Source organism: Gambusia affinis, linkage group LG13, assembly GCF_019740435.1.
Source record: "Gambusia affinis linkage group LG13, SWU_Gaff_1.0, whole genome shotgun sequence".
Lineage (NCBI taxonomy): Eukaryota > Metazoa > Chordata > Actinopteri > Cyprinodontiformes > Poeciliidae > Gambusia > Gambusia affinis.
In genome coordinates, this window is record NC_057880.1 from 11,074,115 (window position 1) to 11,091,619 (window position 17,505).

Sequence of the window (17,505 nt, forward strand, 5' to 3'; positions counted from 1 at the left end):
ATTGACAGACTGGGAGAAAATCAGTAAAAATGACCATCTTTGCAGACCCGACTGATGTAGCCTCTCAAGCATGATGTCCTGTATTTTTCCTGACCTTCTAATGCTAAAAGATCCGACACACATCTTCTTCACAAACCTTTAGTGCCGGTGAAGGTTCAAAGGAGAGGTGAAGGGAGTAACAGATGTAGATTTGTTGGTGGGTGCTGCTGGTGGTCCTTTTGTGTACGTGTGAGGTTCAAAATCAGACCTATTCACCAACTTTGTGCACACAAACAAGGAAGTTGACGTCAGATCGACTTTGCTCTCAATTAAGACATTCAAAATATAAATTTAGACAAATGGGAAATTAAAAAATAAAATAAAACTTGTCACACAGATTGGTTATTGTCATTAGTGATGATCTGCAGGTCTCTAAACTGATGCAGTGATATTTAATGAGAACATTGTTGTAGCTGATACCGAGTGATAGCAACTGTACCACCATGCAGCCTTGCTGTTACAGTAATAACAAAATATAAGGTCAAACTGAAACTACAATTAACTTGCAGATGTAAAGAACATCAAATAAGATTAAATTTGGAATATGTGATGTGAATGCAGATCATTTTTTTCGAAAATAAGTTTTTTCTGCTGTCCTATCTGCAGGATGTTTCTCTATAGATAAGCATTGTAATAAGAAAATGGTACCTCATCATTAAAATGTGTAAAATACGTTATATTATGTGCTTTTTCTTTGGTTGTTGCAAAAATAATTTTTGGCCTGTGTTTAGAAGTTTCTATTGTTGAAACATAATACATTCACCCTCAATTATCTGAGCAATGAAAGACATGAATTCAGTAAATTAACAATTTCTGCATCCAAACATAACCCAACATTTTTTTTAATTTTTTGTTAGAAGTGTTTTTTTTATTTGTATTTAGAAGTATTTTTTTCTGCAAGCAGCCTGTTATAAAACACCATAGCCTGCTTCTGATCCTTGGTTTTCTGTGTGGAAAAAAAAAGATGATTTGCAAAGATCTATTAGCTAGAAACTTGGCATATTAGTTTTTTTCTTAACAAAATTAAGGAAACAAGACAAGTTGAACATAAGCAAATTCTTATCCACCTTCTAATACAATCAGGAAAACATCTGATTGAGAACAGCTTCATTTGGCCAAATCCAGCAAGAGTGTATCTGAATACAAACACAGACAATGCAGCACAGTCACTGGGAACGGCCTTTCTCAGATCCTGAATATTAACTTCATGGAAGCTGTGTGGGATCTTTTATTTGTTTATTTTTTTGACAGATAACTAAACAAAAAGCTGCCAATTTGATAAGAAAAAGTATTGGATGTCTTTTGAGCCTCAGAAATCATAAAGTGAGGCTACTTAAAGAAATTAAATGAAAGCCTGCCAACAAAAGTTTCCAGTGCACTTTAGAAATAAAAACAGGTTGCATTTTAATTTAACCTTATAGAAAACAGTTGACTGTTGCTTTTGTATGAAGCTCAAAACTTTATAAAAAAAAGAAAAAACTCTGAAAAGTTTTTAAAAACACCAATATGTTTGGGTCAACTTTAAAAGATAGTTTAAAAGGTTGAAAATATAATTTTTTAGAAAATGTGTCAGTATCCTCTTTATGAAACAACAATAAAAAATGTTTTATCTTTCCCTCAGAATTATGAGTATATTTCTTGTTTAGGTTCTGGTCTTTAAACTTTATCATCTTTTTCTGTTGGATAATTTATTCATTTTTTTTAATTCTACCCTTTTAAGTAACGTTCAGTTCTAGTCAAAATTTTGACTCTTCTCATCACAGACATGAACATATTTTTGCCCATTTTGAAAGTGGAAAAAATAATGCAAAACTATATCATCTCTGGCTTTTTCTCTTAACCACACTGTCAAAATTATACAACGCATACAGCCTCAAATTTGTACACACAACCCCACAAATTAAAGGTCCTTCTGCCTGTGGCAAGACAGCAATTCTGTGAGGATAGAGTCTGCAAATGTATAGCAGGACCACTACCACCATACTTTATAGTTGAAAGCTTAAGCTTGGCTTCTTCAAACTTTTCTTTTTTTAACTGTGGCCATCCAGTTCATCCTTCATTTTGCCTGATCATAAAATCTTTCTCCAGAAGATGTTTGGTTTGTTTGCACTGATAACTGCACCTAGGTATAGATACAACTGGAAGGTATACACTTTGCATCAGGCCGTTCCTTCCTGGTAACAAAAAAACTTCTCAAGGGCTCGACATTAGTGAGGTGTGTTGGGTTTCACCCCGGGTAACTGTTGCTTGTTGCTGTTGTTCGCGAAGGTTTTCTGCACTCAGGGTGAACCTAACACATGGGATGCGATAGTGACTGCATGAAAATGTCAAAAGTCACACGTAAAACATGAAGACAGAACACTAGGTGAAATTTTTAAACAGTTTATCAATAAAACCTCATTTGGGGATTAGTTGTATTTTAATCTTTCTTCTGTTGCATTACTAGCCCACGTATTCATGTCCGTGTTTATCTGCTCAAAATTTAACATTCTCAAATTGCACCCGTCACAAAGCTGTAAGAGGAAAACGGTTTTTATCTGTTTTTGAGTGTGTAAGTACAGAATTAGAGTAAATTCATAAGAAATTAAGATAGAAACCCATTTTGTGTTTAAAATTTACAGAAATCATATCTTGTATAATTGTTACAGACTAAAAAAAGTACATAAAACCCCAAATGATCATAAAATGCATACACATAATGAGTGTGTTTAGCTATTCAGTGGGGCTGTATGATTCCAAATTGAGCTTTTGGAAATGTAATTATCTTGAATTCCATGAAAACACAAATTTTTATTTCAAAGTCGGTAAAAAAACCCCAAAAAAACAAACAAAAAACAACAACAAAAAGAAACAGCATATTAATACATTACACAATACACATCTGTAAAGAGTAATTTGTCTTTAAATCTAGTTGTTTTGCAGTAGGGTTTGGTTCATCTGAAAACAACCTATTTCTGCAGTCACCACAAGAGGTCAGCAAAACTGTATGCTTATACAAATTGTGTTTTTGTGTCATCAGGCCACAGGGGATTATCTTGTATGCTCTGGAGCATATTTGTTTATAATTTTCCATCTGTCACAAACCATCCTCACAATATTTATCAGTTTCTACAAACCTGAAACATGCCTTCAGGGCCTCATAGCGTAAAAAAACTGAGCAGGAGTATTTTTTTCCGCAGATGCCCTTTAACAAAATTGCCCAGGAGTGTTCCATGTGAGATCATATTTCAAATTTGTGAGTTTCATGTAAAGGCCACTTCGTCTGCAGCAGTCTGTTGGATACTGGGGGAATGTGATTGTGAAGATAATCTAAAAAACAGTGTAATTAGGACACACACAGAACAATGGCTTGCAAAATTATTTGAAGAACTTGAACTGCAACACAGTTTGCCATGTTCCAACCTCAAACTTTAAAACTTTCTATAGGGGTTCTATGTTTTAGATCAACAGAAGGGATTGCTCGACTGTGAAGCAAAGAACGGAAATGATAAGGTTTTCAAAAATAGCAACTTTAAAAATGTGTTATGCATTTTTATTCATCCTCTTTTTATCTTGGTATACTTAAATCCAGAACAACCAACTGGCTTCAGAAGCTAAGTACCGTAATTAGTAAATACAGTCCACTTCAGTTGTTCAGTGAAGGTCAGCGGTTTGTTGGTAACATCGCAGAACAAACAACGTCATGAAGACAAAAGAACACACCAGACAGGTCAGTGATGATGTGGAGACGATTAAAGCAATATTATGCTATCGAACAATATCCCATGCTGCTCAGTCCAACATCTGACAGTGGGAAGCTTATGACTCATAGTTGTCAACCCAAAGAGAATTAATCACAGGTGTAATTCTTGAGAAGTTGCAGATATTCCAAGCTGAGATGTAGTAAACCTTTGAATGGCACACTAGTAGTTTTGCCCTCTACAAAGCTGTCGTTTATGAAATAGCTAAAAAAAAAAAGTCCCATTTGCAGTTTATCACAAGATATATAGAAGTTAGGATGGTTTAGAAAAAAACATTATTTTGTTTATCATGGCTCAATTAAATAAAAATAATAAATTGAGAAGTTTTGTCTCTGTGATGGAAGACTCCTTCCAAGGAATCAAAACAAGACTGAGCCATACTGCAAAAAAATCATAACATTGCATTTCAGCCTCTGTCTGTTATGCTTCTCCAAGTCCATTCACAATACCGTCCACTTCTGGGTTTCGCCCTCCCCCCACAACTCCAACAGGGTTTTACTCAGAGAATTACAGAAATTCAGAAAAAAATGTTATCAGGCACCATAACTGTTAATGTTCTTGAACGTAGCTCAACTAACATTAGATCACATGGAGTTTTAAAGGAAATGACTAAATAGATAATTTAAGAAAAATACAAAAAAACAATAACAAAAAAGCCGAATGACCTTTTATTATTATTATTATTATTATTATTATTATTATTATTATTATTATTATTATTATTATTATTATTATTATTATTATTATTATTATTATTATTATTATTATTATTATTACTTTTTGAACTAATACAACATTACAAAATGTTATAATAATAATAATAATAATAATAGTATTTTTATTTATTTATTATTAATTTCATAAAATGATAATTTGGAAAAGTGAAGCTGTAGTCTTTTTAAAGAAACTCTGCTAGTTCACTCCTTCAGCATCATATGACATGATCAGTCCCCTAAGCGTCACTGCAGGAATGCTACAATTTGAAACCTTTCTTTGTATTGAACAAACGTCATACTAAAATACCAACTGTAATAATAAAAAAAAGAACAGAAAATTGGGGGAAGTAAAACAGATAGGGTTTTTTTCCTGTATTAGCTTGCCCTTTATTGTCCACTGATGCAGGAATGTGAAGGATGCTCTGCGTCCACCTGATACTGCTCTGCGCCCGGGGGAGGGTCTCTCCAGTCTCCGCTCTGCCATAACTCGGCCCAGCTCTGGCAGGCGGACACGCATCCTTTGAGAGATGTACTGGAAACATGATCACTAAGGGAGCCTAAACGCATTCCTCGGCTCCGGTCAGACGATTCGACATCTCCATGTGCGCAGCGCTATTCTCCAAAGACCAGACGAGCGAGGAGAGGAGAGGAGAGGAGAGGAGCGGAGACGGGGCGTCGGGTACAACAACAAGCGGGAGCCGACATCATCAGCCGCTGCAGCGTGAGTGACGAGGTCATCATAAAGCTACGGTAAGATGCGGACAAACACAGCTGCTTTCAGTGTGAGGTTTAACCTTAAACACCGACCATTTTCTGTCTATGAGCTGCGACTCTCCCTTTTTATTAAACGTCTCGGTTCGCTCAAACTACAAAAGGCTTTAGTAAACGCATGCAGGTCACGGAGGGTTGGGCATTTATTCCATCTAAGCCGTCATTCACACATGTACATTGTCAACACAAGCTGTACAGAATATGGGTTAGTGGAGCAAATCTATGTGCCCAGTGACCACCAGGACACGATATGTAGGCTATAAGGTTAAACTGAGTGCATTCATGTAACGATTAGATTATTATTTTTTTTTATTGTAATCATATAGTTTAAAATAGCAATTATAGTAATAATAATAAATATTTGGACGCCAAAAAAGGAAACAGCAGTGTTATTGAGGACAAAAAAACGAATGAAGGACAATATAGTACAGTATAGGCCTGCGTGCTCTACTTATAGTGGATGCTGTAGCTAATAGCCTGCTTCTAATGGCAGCAAAGAAAAGCAAATGTGTCAGTTTGATGCAAGGCATGCTGGTTGCAGAGCTGTGAAACAGTAAATGTGCCCTCTGCTTTTGTTTGATTGTTGCACTTAAGTGTTTTGACTCACCAACCAATTTTCAATATAAAAGTCAAAGATTACCTGACCAACAGTGTAAATACAAAGGGCAGATCTACATGTTTCATTTGTCTAATCCAAGCCGCCTAGCTCATGCAAAATCATCAATTCACTGTGATCAATCACAGCTGGATTTTGTTTTGATAGCCCACAGGAATCAAGAAATCACATAAATAGAACCAGTCTGAAAACATAAGTAGGCTTTTTAAAGACAGTGGAACCTGTTAAGGGAAGATCCACAGGGATAGTACAGTTAAACATTGCCCAGAGCAACACACTTACTCTGTCAGCCTGCCCTCTTCCCAACTTAGCATCCAGGTGCATCATGATCCCCAACTTAGTGAAGCAGTTAACCAGCCATCCACGTGATACAAAAGAAAATGTTATTCCTCAGTCCACATCATCTTCTTCCAACGCTCTGTTGTCTAGTTCTAATGCTTTCATGCCTGTTGTTGTTCTAATGTTAGCATGGATACCCTGACAGCTACATAGCCTCGTATGCGACAAGAAATGAAAACTGTTCATTCTTGCGCTTTTCTATCAGAACCAGCATTAACGTTTGGAGTTAATAGAGTTTGGCGGGGCTGTCCTGTCACTCTCCACATTCATCAGTGAGGCTTGGCAGCCCAATGAATCAGATGTCTGTCCACTGTTCCTTCCTCAGAGATCACTTTAGATAGAGATTGATTAGTGGAAACACCTCATAAAAGATTCAGAAATGACTTTCATAAAACTAATTGAAGTCCTCTGGCTTGCCAATTTCTCTTTTGTTTCTTGATTTCCTTCCTAATCCATTACACTCTGTGTCGTGATAAACACTCATCTGCAGAGAAGGCGTAATGTTTTGCCTTCTCTGAACCTTACGCAGTCTGTACAAAATGATCCTTGTTTTGTAATGTCATATCTACTAATAAAGTAAAATGGTCATATAAATGTCATTTGTATCAGACTTGAATTGTAGATCTTGTTCACTGCCAAAGCCTGATTCACAATAACCTACATTTTTGCTTCATTCCTAATTAAGTGGCCTACTAAAAGCTGATGTTAATTCTCAAATTACCTCAGAATATTGGGACAGCTATAGCACACATTATACTCTTGAGGGAATTCACATGCTATAGTTAGACTCATTTTGAAAGTGACAAATTTCCCAGGAATTATAATTCGGCATCCAAAGGTGAGGAACATGGTTTGCGTTGTGGCAATCATACACATTGCAAAGAAAATCTGGGAGATTGTCCTTGATGTGGAAAACATATGGCTCATTTGTCTTTGTAAGAAGGTTGACTCAATTTTACGTCGACGTTATATAAGCAAATTATGAACGATTCAGTGTCAGTTCTTGATGTTCTCAATATTAATATCACCCAAATCTGCTGTTTTGGTCGCATACAAGTACATCTAAAACAGTGGTTCCCAAAGTTTTCATGGGGCCCTCTATGGATTACAACAAAATCCCCCCCAAAAAAGAAAAAAAATTAACTGGGCACACACATCGTTCAACCAGACATAAACCTATACACATAATTTGTTTTCAAACTCCACTGAAGTCTATTTCACGCTTCAAGTTGCAATAAAACACACTACAAACCAGCTTTACAGTGAAACAGTCTTGTGTAACTGTTTTTTGTTTTTTTTGTTGTTGTTGTTTTTTTATCCAAACAGCTTCCCCCATCCCCGCTGCAATTAGCCCCACACTTTGGGAACCACTGATCTAAAAAAACATAGAGTGAAATATGTAAAGCTTAGTAATGAAAAGAAATTCTCACTCAAAAATGTATGTCTCAGAAAATATAAATAATACATAAGATCAATAAGAAAAAAAGTTATTGTGAATTGGTTTCTGAAATGTATGTTGAGTTTTCTGCATCTTAATTCTTGGGTGGGCCTCCTTGTGTACGAATTACAGCTTCAGTGCAAAATGGAGGCCATAAGCCTATTGCACTGCTGAAGTGTATTGCAAGCCCATATTGCTTTTATAGCAACCTTCAAGTTATCTGCCTTGTTGTTGTGTGGTGTCTCTCGTCTTCCTCTTGACAGCCCAGATAATGTTTATGGGATTCAACTCAGGAAAGTCTGCTGGCCAGTTGAGCAGAGTAATACCATGGTCATTGAATCAGCCTTTGGTACAGTTGGCAGTGTGGGAAGAAACCATGATCTGTTGGAAATTGAAATAAACATCTCCATAAAGCTTGTCAGCAGTAGGAAGCATGAAGTGTCCTAATGTTTTTCTGGTAGTTAGCTGCTCTGCACTTCAAGCATGGCATAGATCGAGACAGTGAAAACCTCAAACTGGACGTCAAGCAGCATCTCTTCTGTGCTTTCTCCTCTCTTTCCAGGGACCTTAAATTCTAAGTGAAATACAAATTTTAAAAAGGACGTTGCACCATTGAGCCACAGTCCAGTTGCTTTTCTATTTAGCCCACGTAACATTCTTCTCACATTGTCTCTTTGTCCAGGCTTAACACATTTGTAGCCCACGTGGAGGACCTTTGTTACTTAATGTTAGTAAAAAAAAAAAATGTAGGAATCATATTTTTCCTTTACATTTCTGCAAAAAAAAATCCCCCCAAAACCAAAACCGAGACAATGAAAGTGTTTGCATTTGTGCAAAACTGCATGATTACATTTAGAAAAGTGAGTTTTTGTGGTGGAATGAATAGATATGTATTTATTTTAAGACACAACTCCAGCTCTGCTCATGTGTATCTTGTTTTTGCAAGTATGCTTGTGGTGAAACTCTGCTCTTACTGAGAAGAGCAAGTGTCTTGTGTGGTCATTTTGTGGTCCGTCAAGCAAAAGAGGCAATCGCTTACATAATCAGCACCCATAGCAACGACACAAAAAAAACAAGCTATTATTTTTATATGTTTTTCAGTAATGTTGCCTGTAACACAACCATCACAGTAGATTTCTTTGTACACTGCTGGGGCTTGATTTTGTATTCATTTTTGCACCTCGCACCATTGTGGTGAATCCCAGGAAAGAAGCTTACTCCTTCATCCTTGGCTGAGCTGCAGCTGAACAAGTGAGGCTGTAATTGCAATGATTATCATCTCATGTCCCCGGTTTCACCTATTGTGTCCCAGAAGTGTCATTTTCAGAGTCCTCAAACTGGAGGCTGGAGATTACTTTCCTCATCCTCCTGGCTCGTGTGGATAAAACTGAATTTTCTTGGCTATTTCCCACGACAGGATGGCTGCTTATTATGAAGTGCAGGTGTTCGAGGCCCTGGTCCTACCCACACACTGAGTGCTGTGCACTGTTTAGTCGAGGTTTAGACTTTGCGTCGGCGGAAAGTTACACAATGTAAGAAACAATTGTATCTCTGTTTGTCCAGATAGTTTGACAGCAGGGAACATCACAGGTGGGCTCAAACTGACTCAGATAATTTGAATTTGTGTTTAAGATTAAAAAAAAATTCAAGGCCATACATTATAATTCACACCACCGTATAAGCAAATGGCAATTTGTTTTCCATTGTAAAAGGGGACTTATTATGCAAAATAGTTTTTTTTGCAGACTTTTGCTTTTCCATTTAAGTCTTTACTGCTTCTAGAAGCAGTTAGGTGAAATATCAGATTGATGTCTTTGCAAAATATGCAATTAACATGATTTGTATATCCCACAGACCTGTTTTAACTTGTTCAAGGAAGCATGATATGTCATCTTTTTAGGAAATTATATTAATATTTGTGTTTTAAGCTGGAAGAAAAGAATGATAGCTATGGTAAACAACAACTCATAGACTCACTACTGTCTCTTTTTGGATGATGACGGCACTCAAATACAGCTTCGATGGCCTCCATGTTGTTATTTCATCATTTTTAGTCAACACAGAGCAGACAGGAAGTAGCTGTTCCTATAATAAATAATAACAGAACATTATGAACAAGGCTTTCGTTTTGACTAAGTTTGTAGAACTAAAATTGAATGACTAAAGGCAATTAAAATACTGTATTAAGTATTATTTATCATTTCTTTTAATCCTACCACTGGTCAGGTCAGACTTTTTACTACAATTATGAGATTGCTATAAATAAAAAAAAAAAAAAAACCTTTCTGAAGGATTTTTATGCTTCAGTGTATTGTATTTTATTGCCAGTTTTAATCAATGCTATCATCCTTATTGAAATATTTTATTAAGTAAAACTTTTCCAAACCCCTTGAGTAACACTCTTGCCCTTTTAAATAAGAGCCAGGGGCCAAAAATTGCCTGCAGTTCCACCCAGAGGCCAAATTGTGTTCAGAACCAGAAAACAGCTCTAGCATTACCCTTCTGCCCTTTTAAAAGTATGATTCATATTTGATTGACAGATTTAGTTACAGGATTTATCTTTTTGTTCCACTTCAAAGATCATCTGGGCTGGATGACTTTTTCACAGTATGCTTTTAACCGTAAGACTCTTCCATGGTCTGAAGCTTTTTTATATTTCATAATGTACATTTGAAGATGTTGAAAACCTTACATTCAGATGTTAATGTTAGTTCTGGGAGTGGTAGATGGCCTGCTGTGAGGATAGTTTGTTCAGTAAAATATGAGATTCATCTTAGTATTCAGCCAATCAGTGTCTGACTTTGCATTCAAAGAAACAGACTGCAGAGATTCAAAACATTTGTTTTATACTTTTCTGCAACATATGAAGTTAAAGTTTATGCTAATCTGTGCATATGCACTCTGTATTTTAAACAGGTCAGCATAAAATGTTTTCGTAGTGGCTGACCAGTTGCTAGCTTGGTATGAGTGTGTTGCATCATTCCATGTAGCCTTTTATGACTTTTAATTGACCAATCAGAGCAGGAGGGGACCTAAAACTTGATATATTACTTCTGAACTATTCTAATAGAATTGAATGGGAACTACCTGGGAGCTTGAGGGTTCTATATATCTTGGCTGTGCCTAGGACTGCACATTTCTGATACTGAGATGTCTGATGTTGTTCTATCTGTATATAGCCATATATATATGTTCCATATATATATATATATATATATATATATATATATAGATAGATATATATATATATATATATAGATAGATATATAGATATATATATATAGATACATATATATATCTATAGATATAGATATAGATATATATTTATATCTATAGATATATATATATATATGCAAAGGATTATTGTTCTCCCAACTTTATTCTTACTAAATAAGAGTATTTAAGGTGTTTTGTTTTAAGTTCATTCTATAAATATATATAAAAAAATCTGATTTCTCCCCTCTCCCACTCTTCCTATATTGTTAGCTTTTTAAAACTATATTTCATTTAAAGGAATTGCTATTTTTTCCCCACCAGGGGGTCTTCTGGTGGGCTCTAGTGTCCCTTATATGAAAGGGGGAAAGACAAATGCGGCAAATGTCGCCGGGTCCGGGAATTGAACCCGCAACGGCTGCGTCGAGGACTCAAGGCCTCCAAACCTGGGTTGCGCTGTCCCCTACGCCACCACAGCACACCCAGGAATTGCTCTTTAACTTGTTATATTTGATCAGAGTCTAAAGCAAGGAAGCCAAGACTGAAAATGTATATAGTAACATATTTTTTTTCTTTTTCATGCATTATCAATCATAATAGTGACAATAGCGGCAATAAGGACCTGTTTGCTTAGTTTTTGACAAGAAGAGTGAAAAATAGAGACAAGTACATACAATGAAAATAAGTGGGATCAGCACATGACATTCTGCACATTATTATTAGTGTTTCAAATCAAGTCCCTGGAGAAATTTCTTTACTTTGCAAAAGTTAACCTCTAGGATGATCTCCTTGTGCTCTGCCTAGCTTCTTGCCCAAACGAATAAAAACAAAACTCAGTGTTTGTTTCTGACAAATGAAAGCGAGCAAACATGCTTAAAGGTTTCACAAGTGTTAATAGGCACAATATTAAACCTCCAGAGCAGAGTTTTACTGCCTTATTCGTAAAGGATCTCCTGAGCAGTATCAAGTTCAACTGGATGCTTTTAATGGAATGTTTCCTGCATATATTTCACTGCCAGCAGCAGCTTTCTAAAGCATTTGGGGAAAAAAACCTGATATCTGATTGGGGAAATAAGGTGCTCTTCACACCTTGTTCAGTTAGTTTTTCTTTCTCACAGCTCAGGTCAGGAAAGTCATCCAGCTGAGTCTACTGACTAATTTACCTGTACTCTTTTTTTTTTTCTTTTGGCTCAGCTATGTTCCAGCAGCTACAATATCCCTTTGTGCGTCATGCTGGTGCATAGTGGACGGGAAAACAGGCTAAGCCTGCTTTCTCACTATCTTTAACAAGACAAAATCTTGATTCTTCTTTTCACTAAACAGGAAAAAATTAATCATTAAATACCTTTGTTATACAGTGGTGCCTTGCAAAAATATTCACACCATTTAAGATGTTCCTGTCCTGTTACAAGCTTTGTCAGATCAGCATAAAATAATGGATAATTGTGAAATGAAAGACAATGTACGTTTTTTTAACGTTTTTATGAATAGTTCAGTATTTTGAGTTTCATTTATTTAATTTTATTAATGGAGCTGCTTCATGAACATGGTAGTTCATGAAGCAGCAAATGGTAGTAGAGAAAGTTAGTGAACAAAGAGAACTAGGTTAAAAGGCAGAATGAGCGTTGAACATCTCAGTAAGGTCAGGTAGACAGAGGCCTCCATAGTTCATCTGGCATAGAATCATAGTTTTAGATTAAACTGCATAAAGAAGGTTTTTTTCCGTCTATTATTGATATGCATGCATAGGCATATTTGCCTGAACTCTGGCACAAGTAGAACTTATATGGTGTAATTAATCAAAATGAGGAGTACCCCTTAAAACAACCCAACAACCACCTCAGAATACTACCTTTTTTATTTTTATTTTAGAAAAATTTAAAAGAAAAGTGCAGAGACAGGGATCAGTGAGATTCTACCTCATTGATTTTCTAGTCATACCAACAACTTGAAGCACTTTTGCACCTCATTCACTTTGGGCCACAGTTAAAAACATGATCATGGACACATTCATACACTAACACACAGAATGCTTTTCAAGTTTCCAAAGAGCAAATTGCCCTACAGCAGAACCCACAGTTTTTTTGATTGTGATGTGGTTCTTTCTGTTGAGTCGCCATGGCCCTGCGGATCTCCAACAAACGTACACAACAGCTCTGCGGCTACACTTGCAACATCGATGTAATTTGTCATTTTGAATTCAGATATGTCAAGGGAATTCAAACCAGTCTACAAACTGACCTGTAACCATCCAAATAAATCCATAGGTTTGCAAAAACATGCATAGACTGCAAAAAAACAAAACAAAACAAATTGGGCTTTTCATGTGTTGAGCTGTGATAGAGGCATTGTTTGACTTTGTTTATAGGTGGTTTTGTTTTTTGTTGTAACAAGTTTGTGGATAAAATCAAAATTGTGTAATTTGTAAAAAGATTATCTAAACAATGGCTTTGAAATTTTTTGGGGTTTTATGGTTATTAATGTAATAAAGAGGCTGGTTTTAGTTTTCTTGGTGGATGTGAAGAACATAGATTCCAGATGGCTTCACATCCACACCCACTCAGCCAGCTATTTCTTTTTTTTTTTTTTTTTTTTTGCATTTAGTAGCATGTAGTGTTTATTTTAATTTATTTTTTTAGATAGCTTAAAAAAAACTGAGCTACAAAAAATGTGTCAGATAGTTTTCCAAACTGTATCTGTTTCATTTACACATTTATTATTACTGTTTTTCCCCAGGTTTCCAAGAGGTCCTCTGTTGATCCGAAGCCCCAAGATCTCTGAATAACGTTCCGGCACTGCCATTATCCTCACTCGTCTCTTCATTCATATTTTTGGTAACTTCCAGGATGTGATGAAGATTTAGGGAAAGAAAACCTCCCCAGTAAATCACGAAGACAACAGCTCGAATCACATGATTGCTATGGAGTGACGGGTCACAGCAGCTTTGAGTGGAACTGTAAGTGTCTTGTTTGTTCATCCTAATATTTACATGTATATTTTTTTTTCCAGAAATAAACAGAATTTTATTCAAATTCAACTGATTTCTTGAGAAAGATAAGTTATTTAAATAAGGATATATGATAATTCAATAACCTACTTATTAAGATCGTAATTCTCCACCCAAACACTGAAACATTGTTCCACTAGCCAGTTTGCAAACACATAAAGTGTTAGTTTTTTTTGTTTGTTTTTTTCACATAAACTCAAAGTCTGGATTGGAGGAGATATTTTCTCTCCTTTTCCTTCTAGTTTCTTCTTTGTTCACGCTGCTCACTCTGCCGCTGCACTTTGCTGACATGCAAAGTGCAGCATCTCCTTTGTGCTTTCTTTCACTTTTGTCCTTGGCACTTGACAACAAAAATGCTGGATGTGTCTTGCATCTTTCTTTTTTTTTCCCACACCTGATGCTTTTGCTGCTCAGATCCCGGAAAACAACAGCAACATTTATTTTTTTTTTTATCTCTCCTTTGGTGTTCCAAACATGCCATATATTCAGAGAATATGAGTCTTTGAAGCCATATTGATCTGGGAGAAAACTGAAGCATGTCTGGATGTGTGGATATATATTTGATATATGTTGTTATTATCTGTCAGGAAGTGTTGATGATTCTGTTCTTACAGCATTTTTAATGTGTCACTAGAATCTAGAAACCTGTAGTGGTACCCTTATTTCAGCATTACCAGTGAATCGGAGTTTACAGAGCATCTGTACATGACCTCTAAATAGTACATTGATGGGGATATTTGAATGTTTAAGAAATGCACACATTTTCTAAGATCTGTGGAGGCTTCAATTGGAGAAGGAACAATTCAGTGACAACATTGTATGCTTCTCTCCACATGTTAAGAAATCCATTAATCCATATGTATTGGTCAGGGATATGGATCTGTATGATTTTGTTGTGTATTTGTGGGATTGTATGTGTTGCATCTTCCTGTCGACTTATGAAGACCTTCAAATTGAATCCAAATTTGCCTAACTGTCAGGGAAAGACAATTTAACAGACTGTAATTTGCAGATCTTTTGACTCCCATTAGTTCCTCTCTGGATGCCTTTGAAGACATTTAGTATTTTCTCAGCATCTCCATTAACATTTGAGAATAATTTGAGGAAAAAGGAATGCCAGACTGCCACATTTATATGTTGCACAGGGAAAAACGATGAACCACAAACAGCTTTAATCTGACTTTCCTACTACAATAAAGGGATTTGTGTCAAGTTTCAGTGTTTGTTTTGAGTCAGTGTTCTGTTGCATGTGACCCGTTTTCTTGTAGCCATTATGAAACTTTATCGCGCAAATCACATGTCACAGCCAGTCAGAACAGAATAATGACAATGCAAGAAATTTGGATTTATAATGGATGATTAATAACGAGCAGCTGCTCACTGATGCTTAATTTCTATTTAATAATGATCATTCTTTACTCGTGTTTTTATTGCATAACTGATCGTATCGTTTTAAGTGTCTTTTGTTTATATCATGCAAGATGATTTATGGCTACAATGTCAAAACAATGATGTTTTAAAAGAGCCTACATAATTCCTGTCAGTGGGAATAAACACATGATCTTGGATCATATTTATCTAAAATTTATGTGGCCATGGCTCATGTCTTCAGAGGTAAAACACACATTTGTTATTGGTGCTTCCATGGTGTCAGTTCATGTCTATCTTGCAAATGTTGAGTAAATAAACACATGGGAGCAAAACCAGGCCGGTCACTGGGAATGTTCGGATCTGACAGGCTTCCAGTATAAATCATTGAGTTTGGTACAACAACATCTCCTCCTGTGGACGTTGCACATTTTATATCCTGTCACAAAGTTATCTTTAACTCGTGACACCTTACAGTGCAAATTGCATCAACATTAAATAAGCCATGACCCGAGAGGCTGACCCAAAAGTTATGCACTGTCAATCTTGGCATTACATCGTAGCTGAATGACAGTACAAGATTCAACAAATTCAGCTTAGTTGTGATTGGATGGATGGATGGATGGAGGGAAAGGTGGAGAGATTCTAATATTAAAGAAAAAATTAACCTCATGCTTTTCACAAATAAAAAATATAAATGAAAAAGTGTTGTACTGATTTCTATTCATTTCTCTGAATATAAAATTTTATTTAACGACATTCCACCTCTACTGCAGCCAATGTATCATAACAAATATTTAATCGGATTGAGCTCTGGCCTTTAACTGGACCATTTCTGACACATTAATATAAAACCATTCCGTTTTAGCGCTATGTTTAGGGTGGGTGTCTCGCTGTGGAGGGTGAACCTCCATTCCAGCTTTCCTCTTTTGAGGCCAGAGTTTCTTACTGTTGCTTCCTCTCTTTGCATACACATAAGACGAGTCATGTTGTCCTGCTGTAGTACAGTGGTTCATATTTTAGAACCTCATCAACACTTAAAGTTTAGTTCCTCTTTTTCTCCATAACTACCCAGAAAATTCAGGTGTCTTTATGCCTTATCAGATATCCTTTTAACCTGATCTCAGCATTTGACTGTGCTTGGCAATTTTTTAGTACCCATTTACTCACTCATTTTCTCTCTAAATATTACATAGCAAAGCCTTGCTGTCCATGTACAGTAGCATGGGGCTAAATCAGTAGACGCAACTTTCCCACTGAAGGGGAGGGAATAGGAAGCAGGTGCTCGCACTGCATGCTTGTTTAATAGTGGGGAGAGGTTTGGCTCATCTAACAGTATGCAACACATAACCTTTGGCTTCGTGACAAATTACATGTGAAAGCATGTGTACATTTTATGTAAAAAAAGAAAAGTGTTTGTGCTGCATGTGGACACACGGCTATTAATAAAAATACTTTTCTGATGGATGGAGAAGACGGCATATTCTTCAAAAGTCAAACCCCTAATTTATAATCCAGTAACACTTTATGAAATCTGACATCGAGTTTGTTTTGAGGACATTTTAGAGCGTTATTATGTAGCTCTGTTTTCAACAAAAGCTTCAGGGGAATTTTTTTTTTTTCTTGGAATCCCCTCCCGGGTGTTATATGTGAGAAATTCTCCGAAAAATCACAAATGAGGCCCCCAGATGACCCATTTTCACAGGAAATAAATTGACTCAATGAATTATTTCATCTAGTCTTTTGGCCTCTAACATGAAGAGGACTTGGAACAGAGGATAAATTAGGACACTCAGTTATTTTGTTGCCCTTTTACAAAATCAAAGCAAATACATTTAGGCAGATTTGTCACATTTTCCCAACTTATTGTTTTGTTTCATACCTTTCCCCTTTGAGGATGGTGAAAAAAGCGAAAGGAAGTGTAAATGACTGAAGAAAAAATAGGTTCTGAACTTTGGAGATAAAACAGACAAGGAAAATGTAGTGAGCAATTCTGTTTTTTTATATGCCATATGCATAGCATCATCTACAGATAAAAATGAAAAAGTGCTAAAAAAGATAGATTACTAAATAATTAAAACATGACTAGTAAGGAAAAAATACATAATACAGACTATTCAAAAGAAACATGCAATAGTATTTACACAGATCTTAAGAAAGCAGTGTGAGGAGGGAAAAGACTTAGATTCAGAATGGCTTTAAGTAACTGAGACATTTCTGTTCCTTCTGTTGAAAAAGAGAGAAACTAATTAAGAATT

At 36.1% G+C, this 17,505-nt stretch overlaps 1 protein-coding gene across 1 annotated transcript in view; it reads left to right on the top strand.

The window, feature by feature from the left end:
* The first annotated feature begins 4,797 nt into the window (after positions 1 to 4,797).
* The window catches only part of LOC122842688 (receptor-type tyrosine-protein phosphatase epsilon-like), a 28,132-nt gene continuing 15,424 nt past the window's right edge, over positions 4,798 to 17,505 (top strand). The window contains exons 1-2 of the mRNA XM_044136777.1: positions 4,798 to 5,245; positions 13,609 to 13,828. The gene's annotated coding sequence lies outside the window, so the exon portion shown is untranslated. The remainder of the gene's footprint in view (positions 5,246 to 13,608; positions 13,829 to 17,505) is intronic.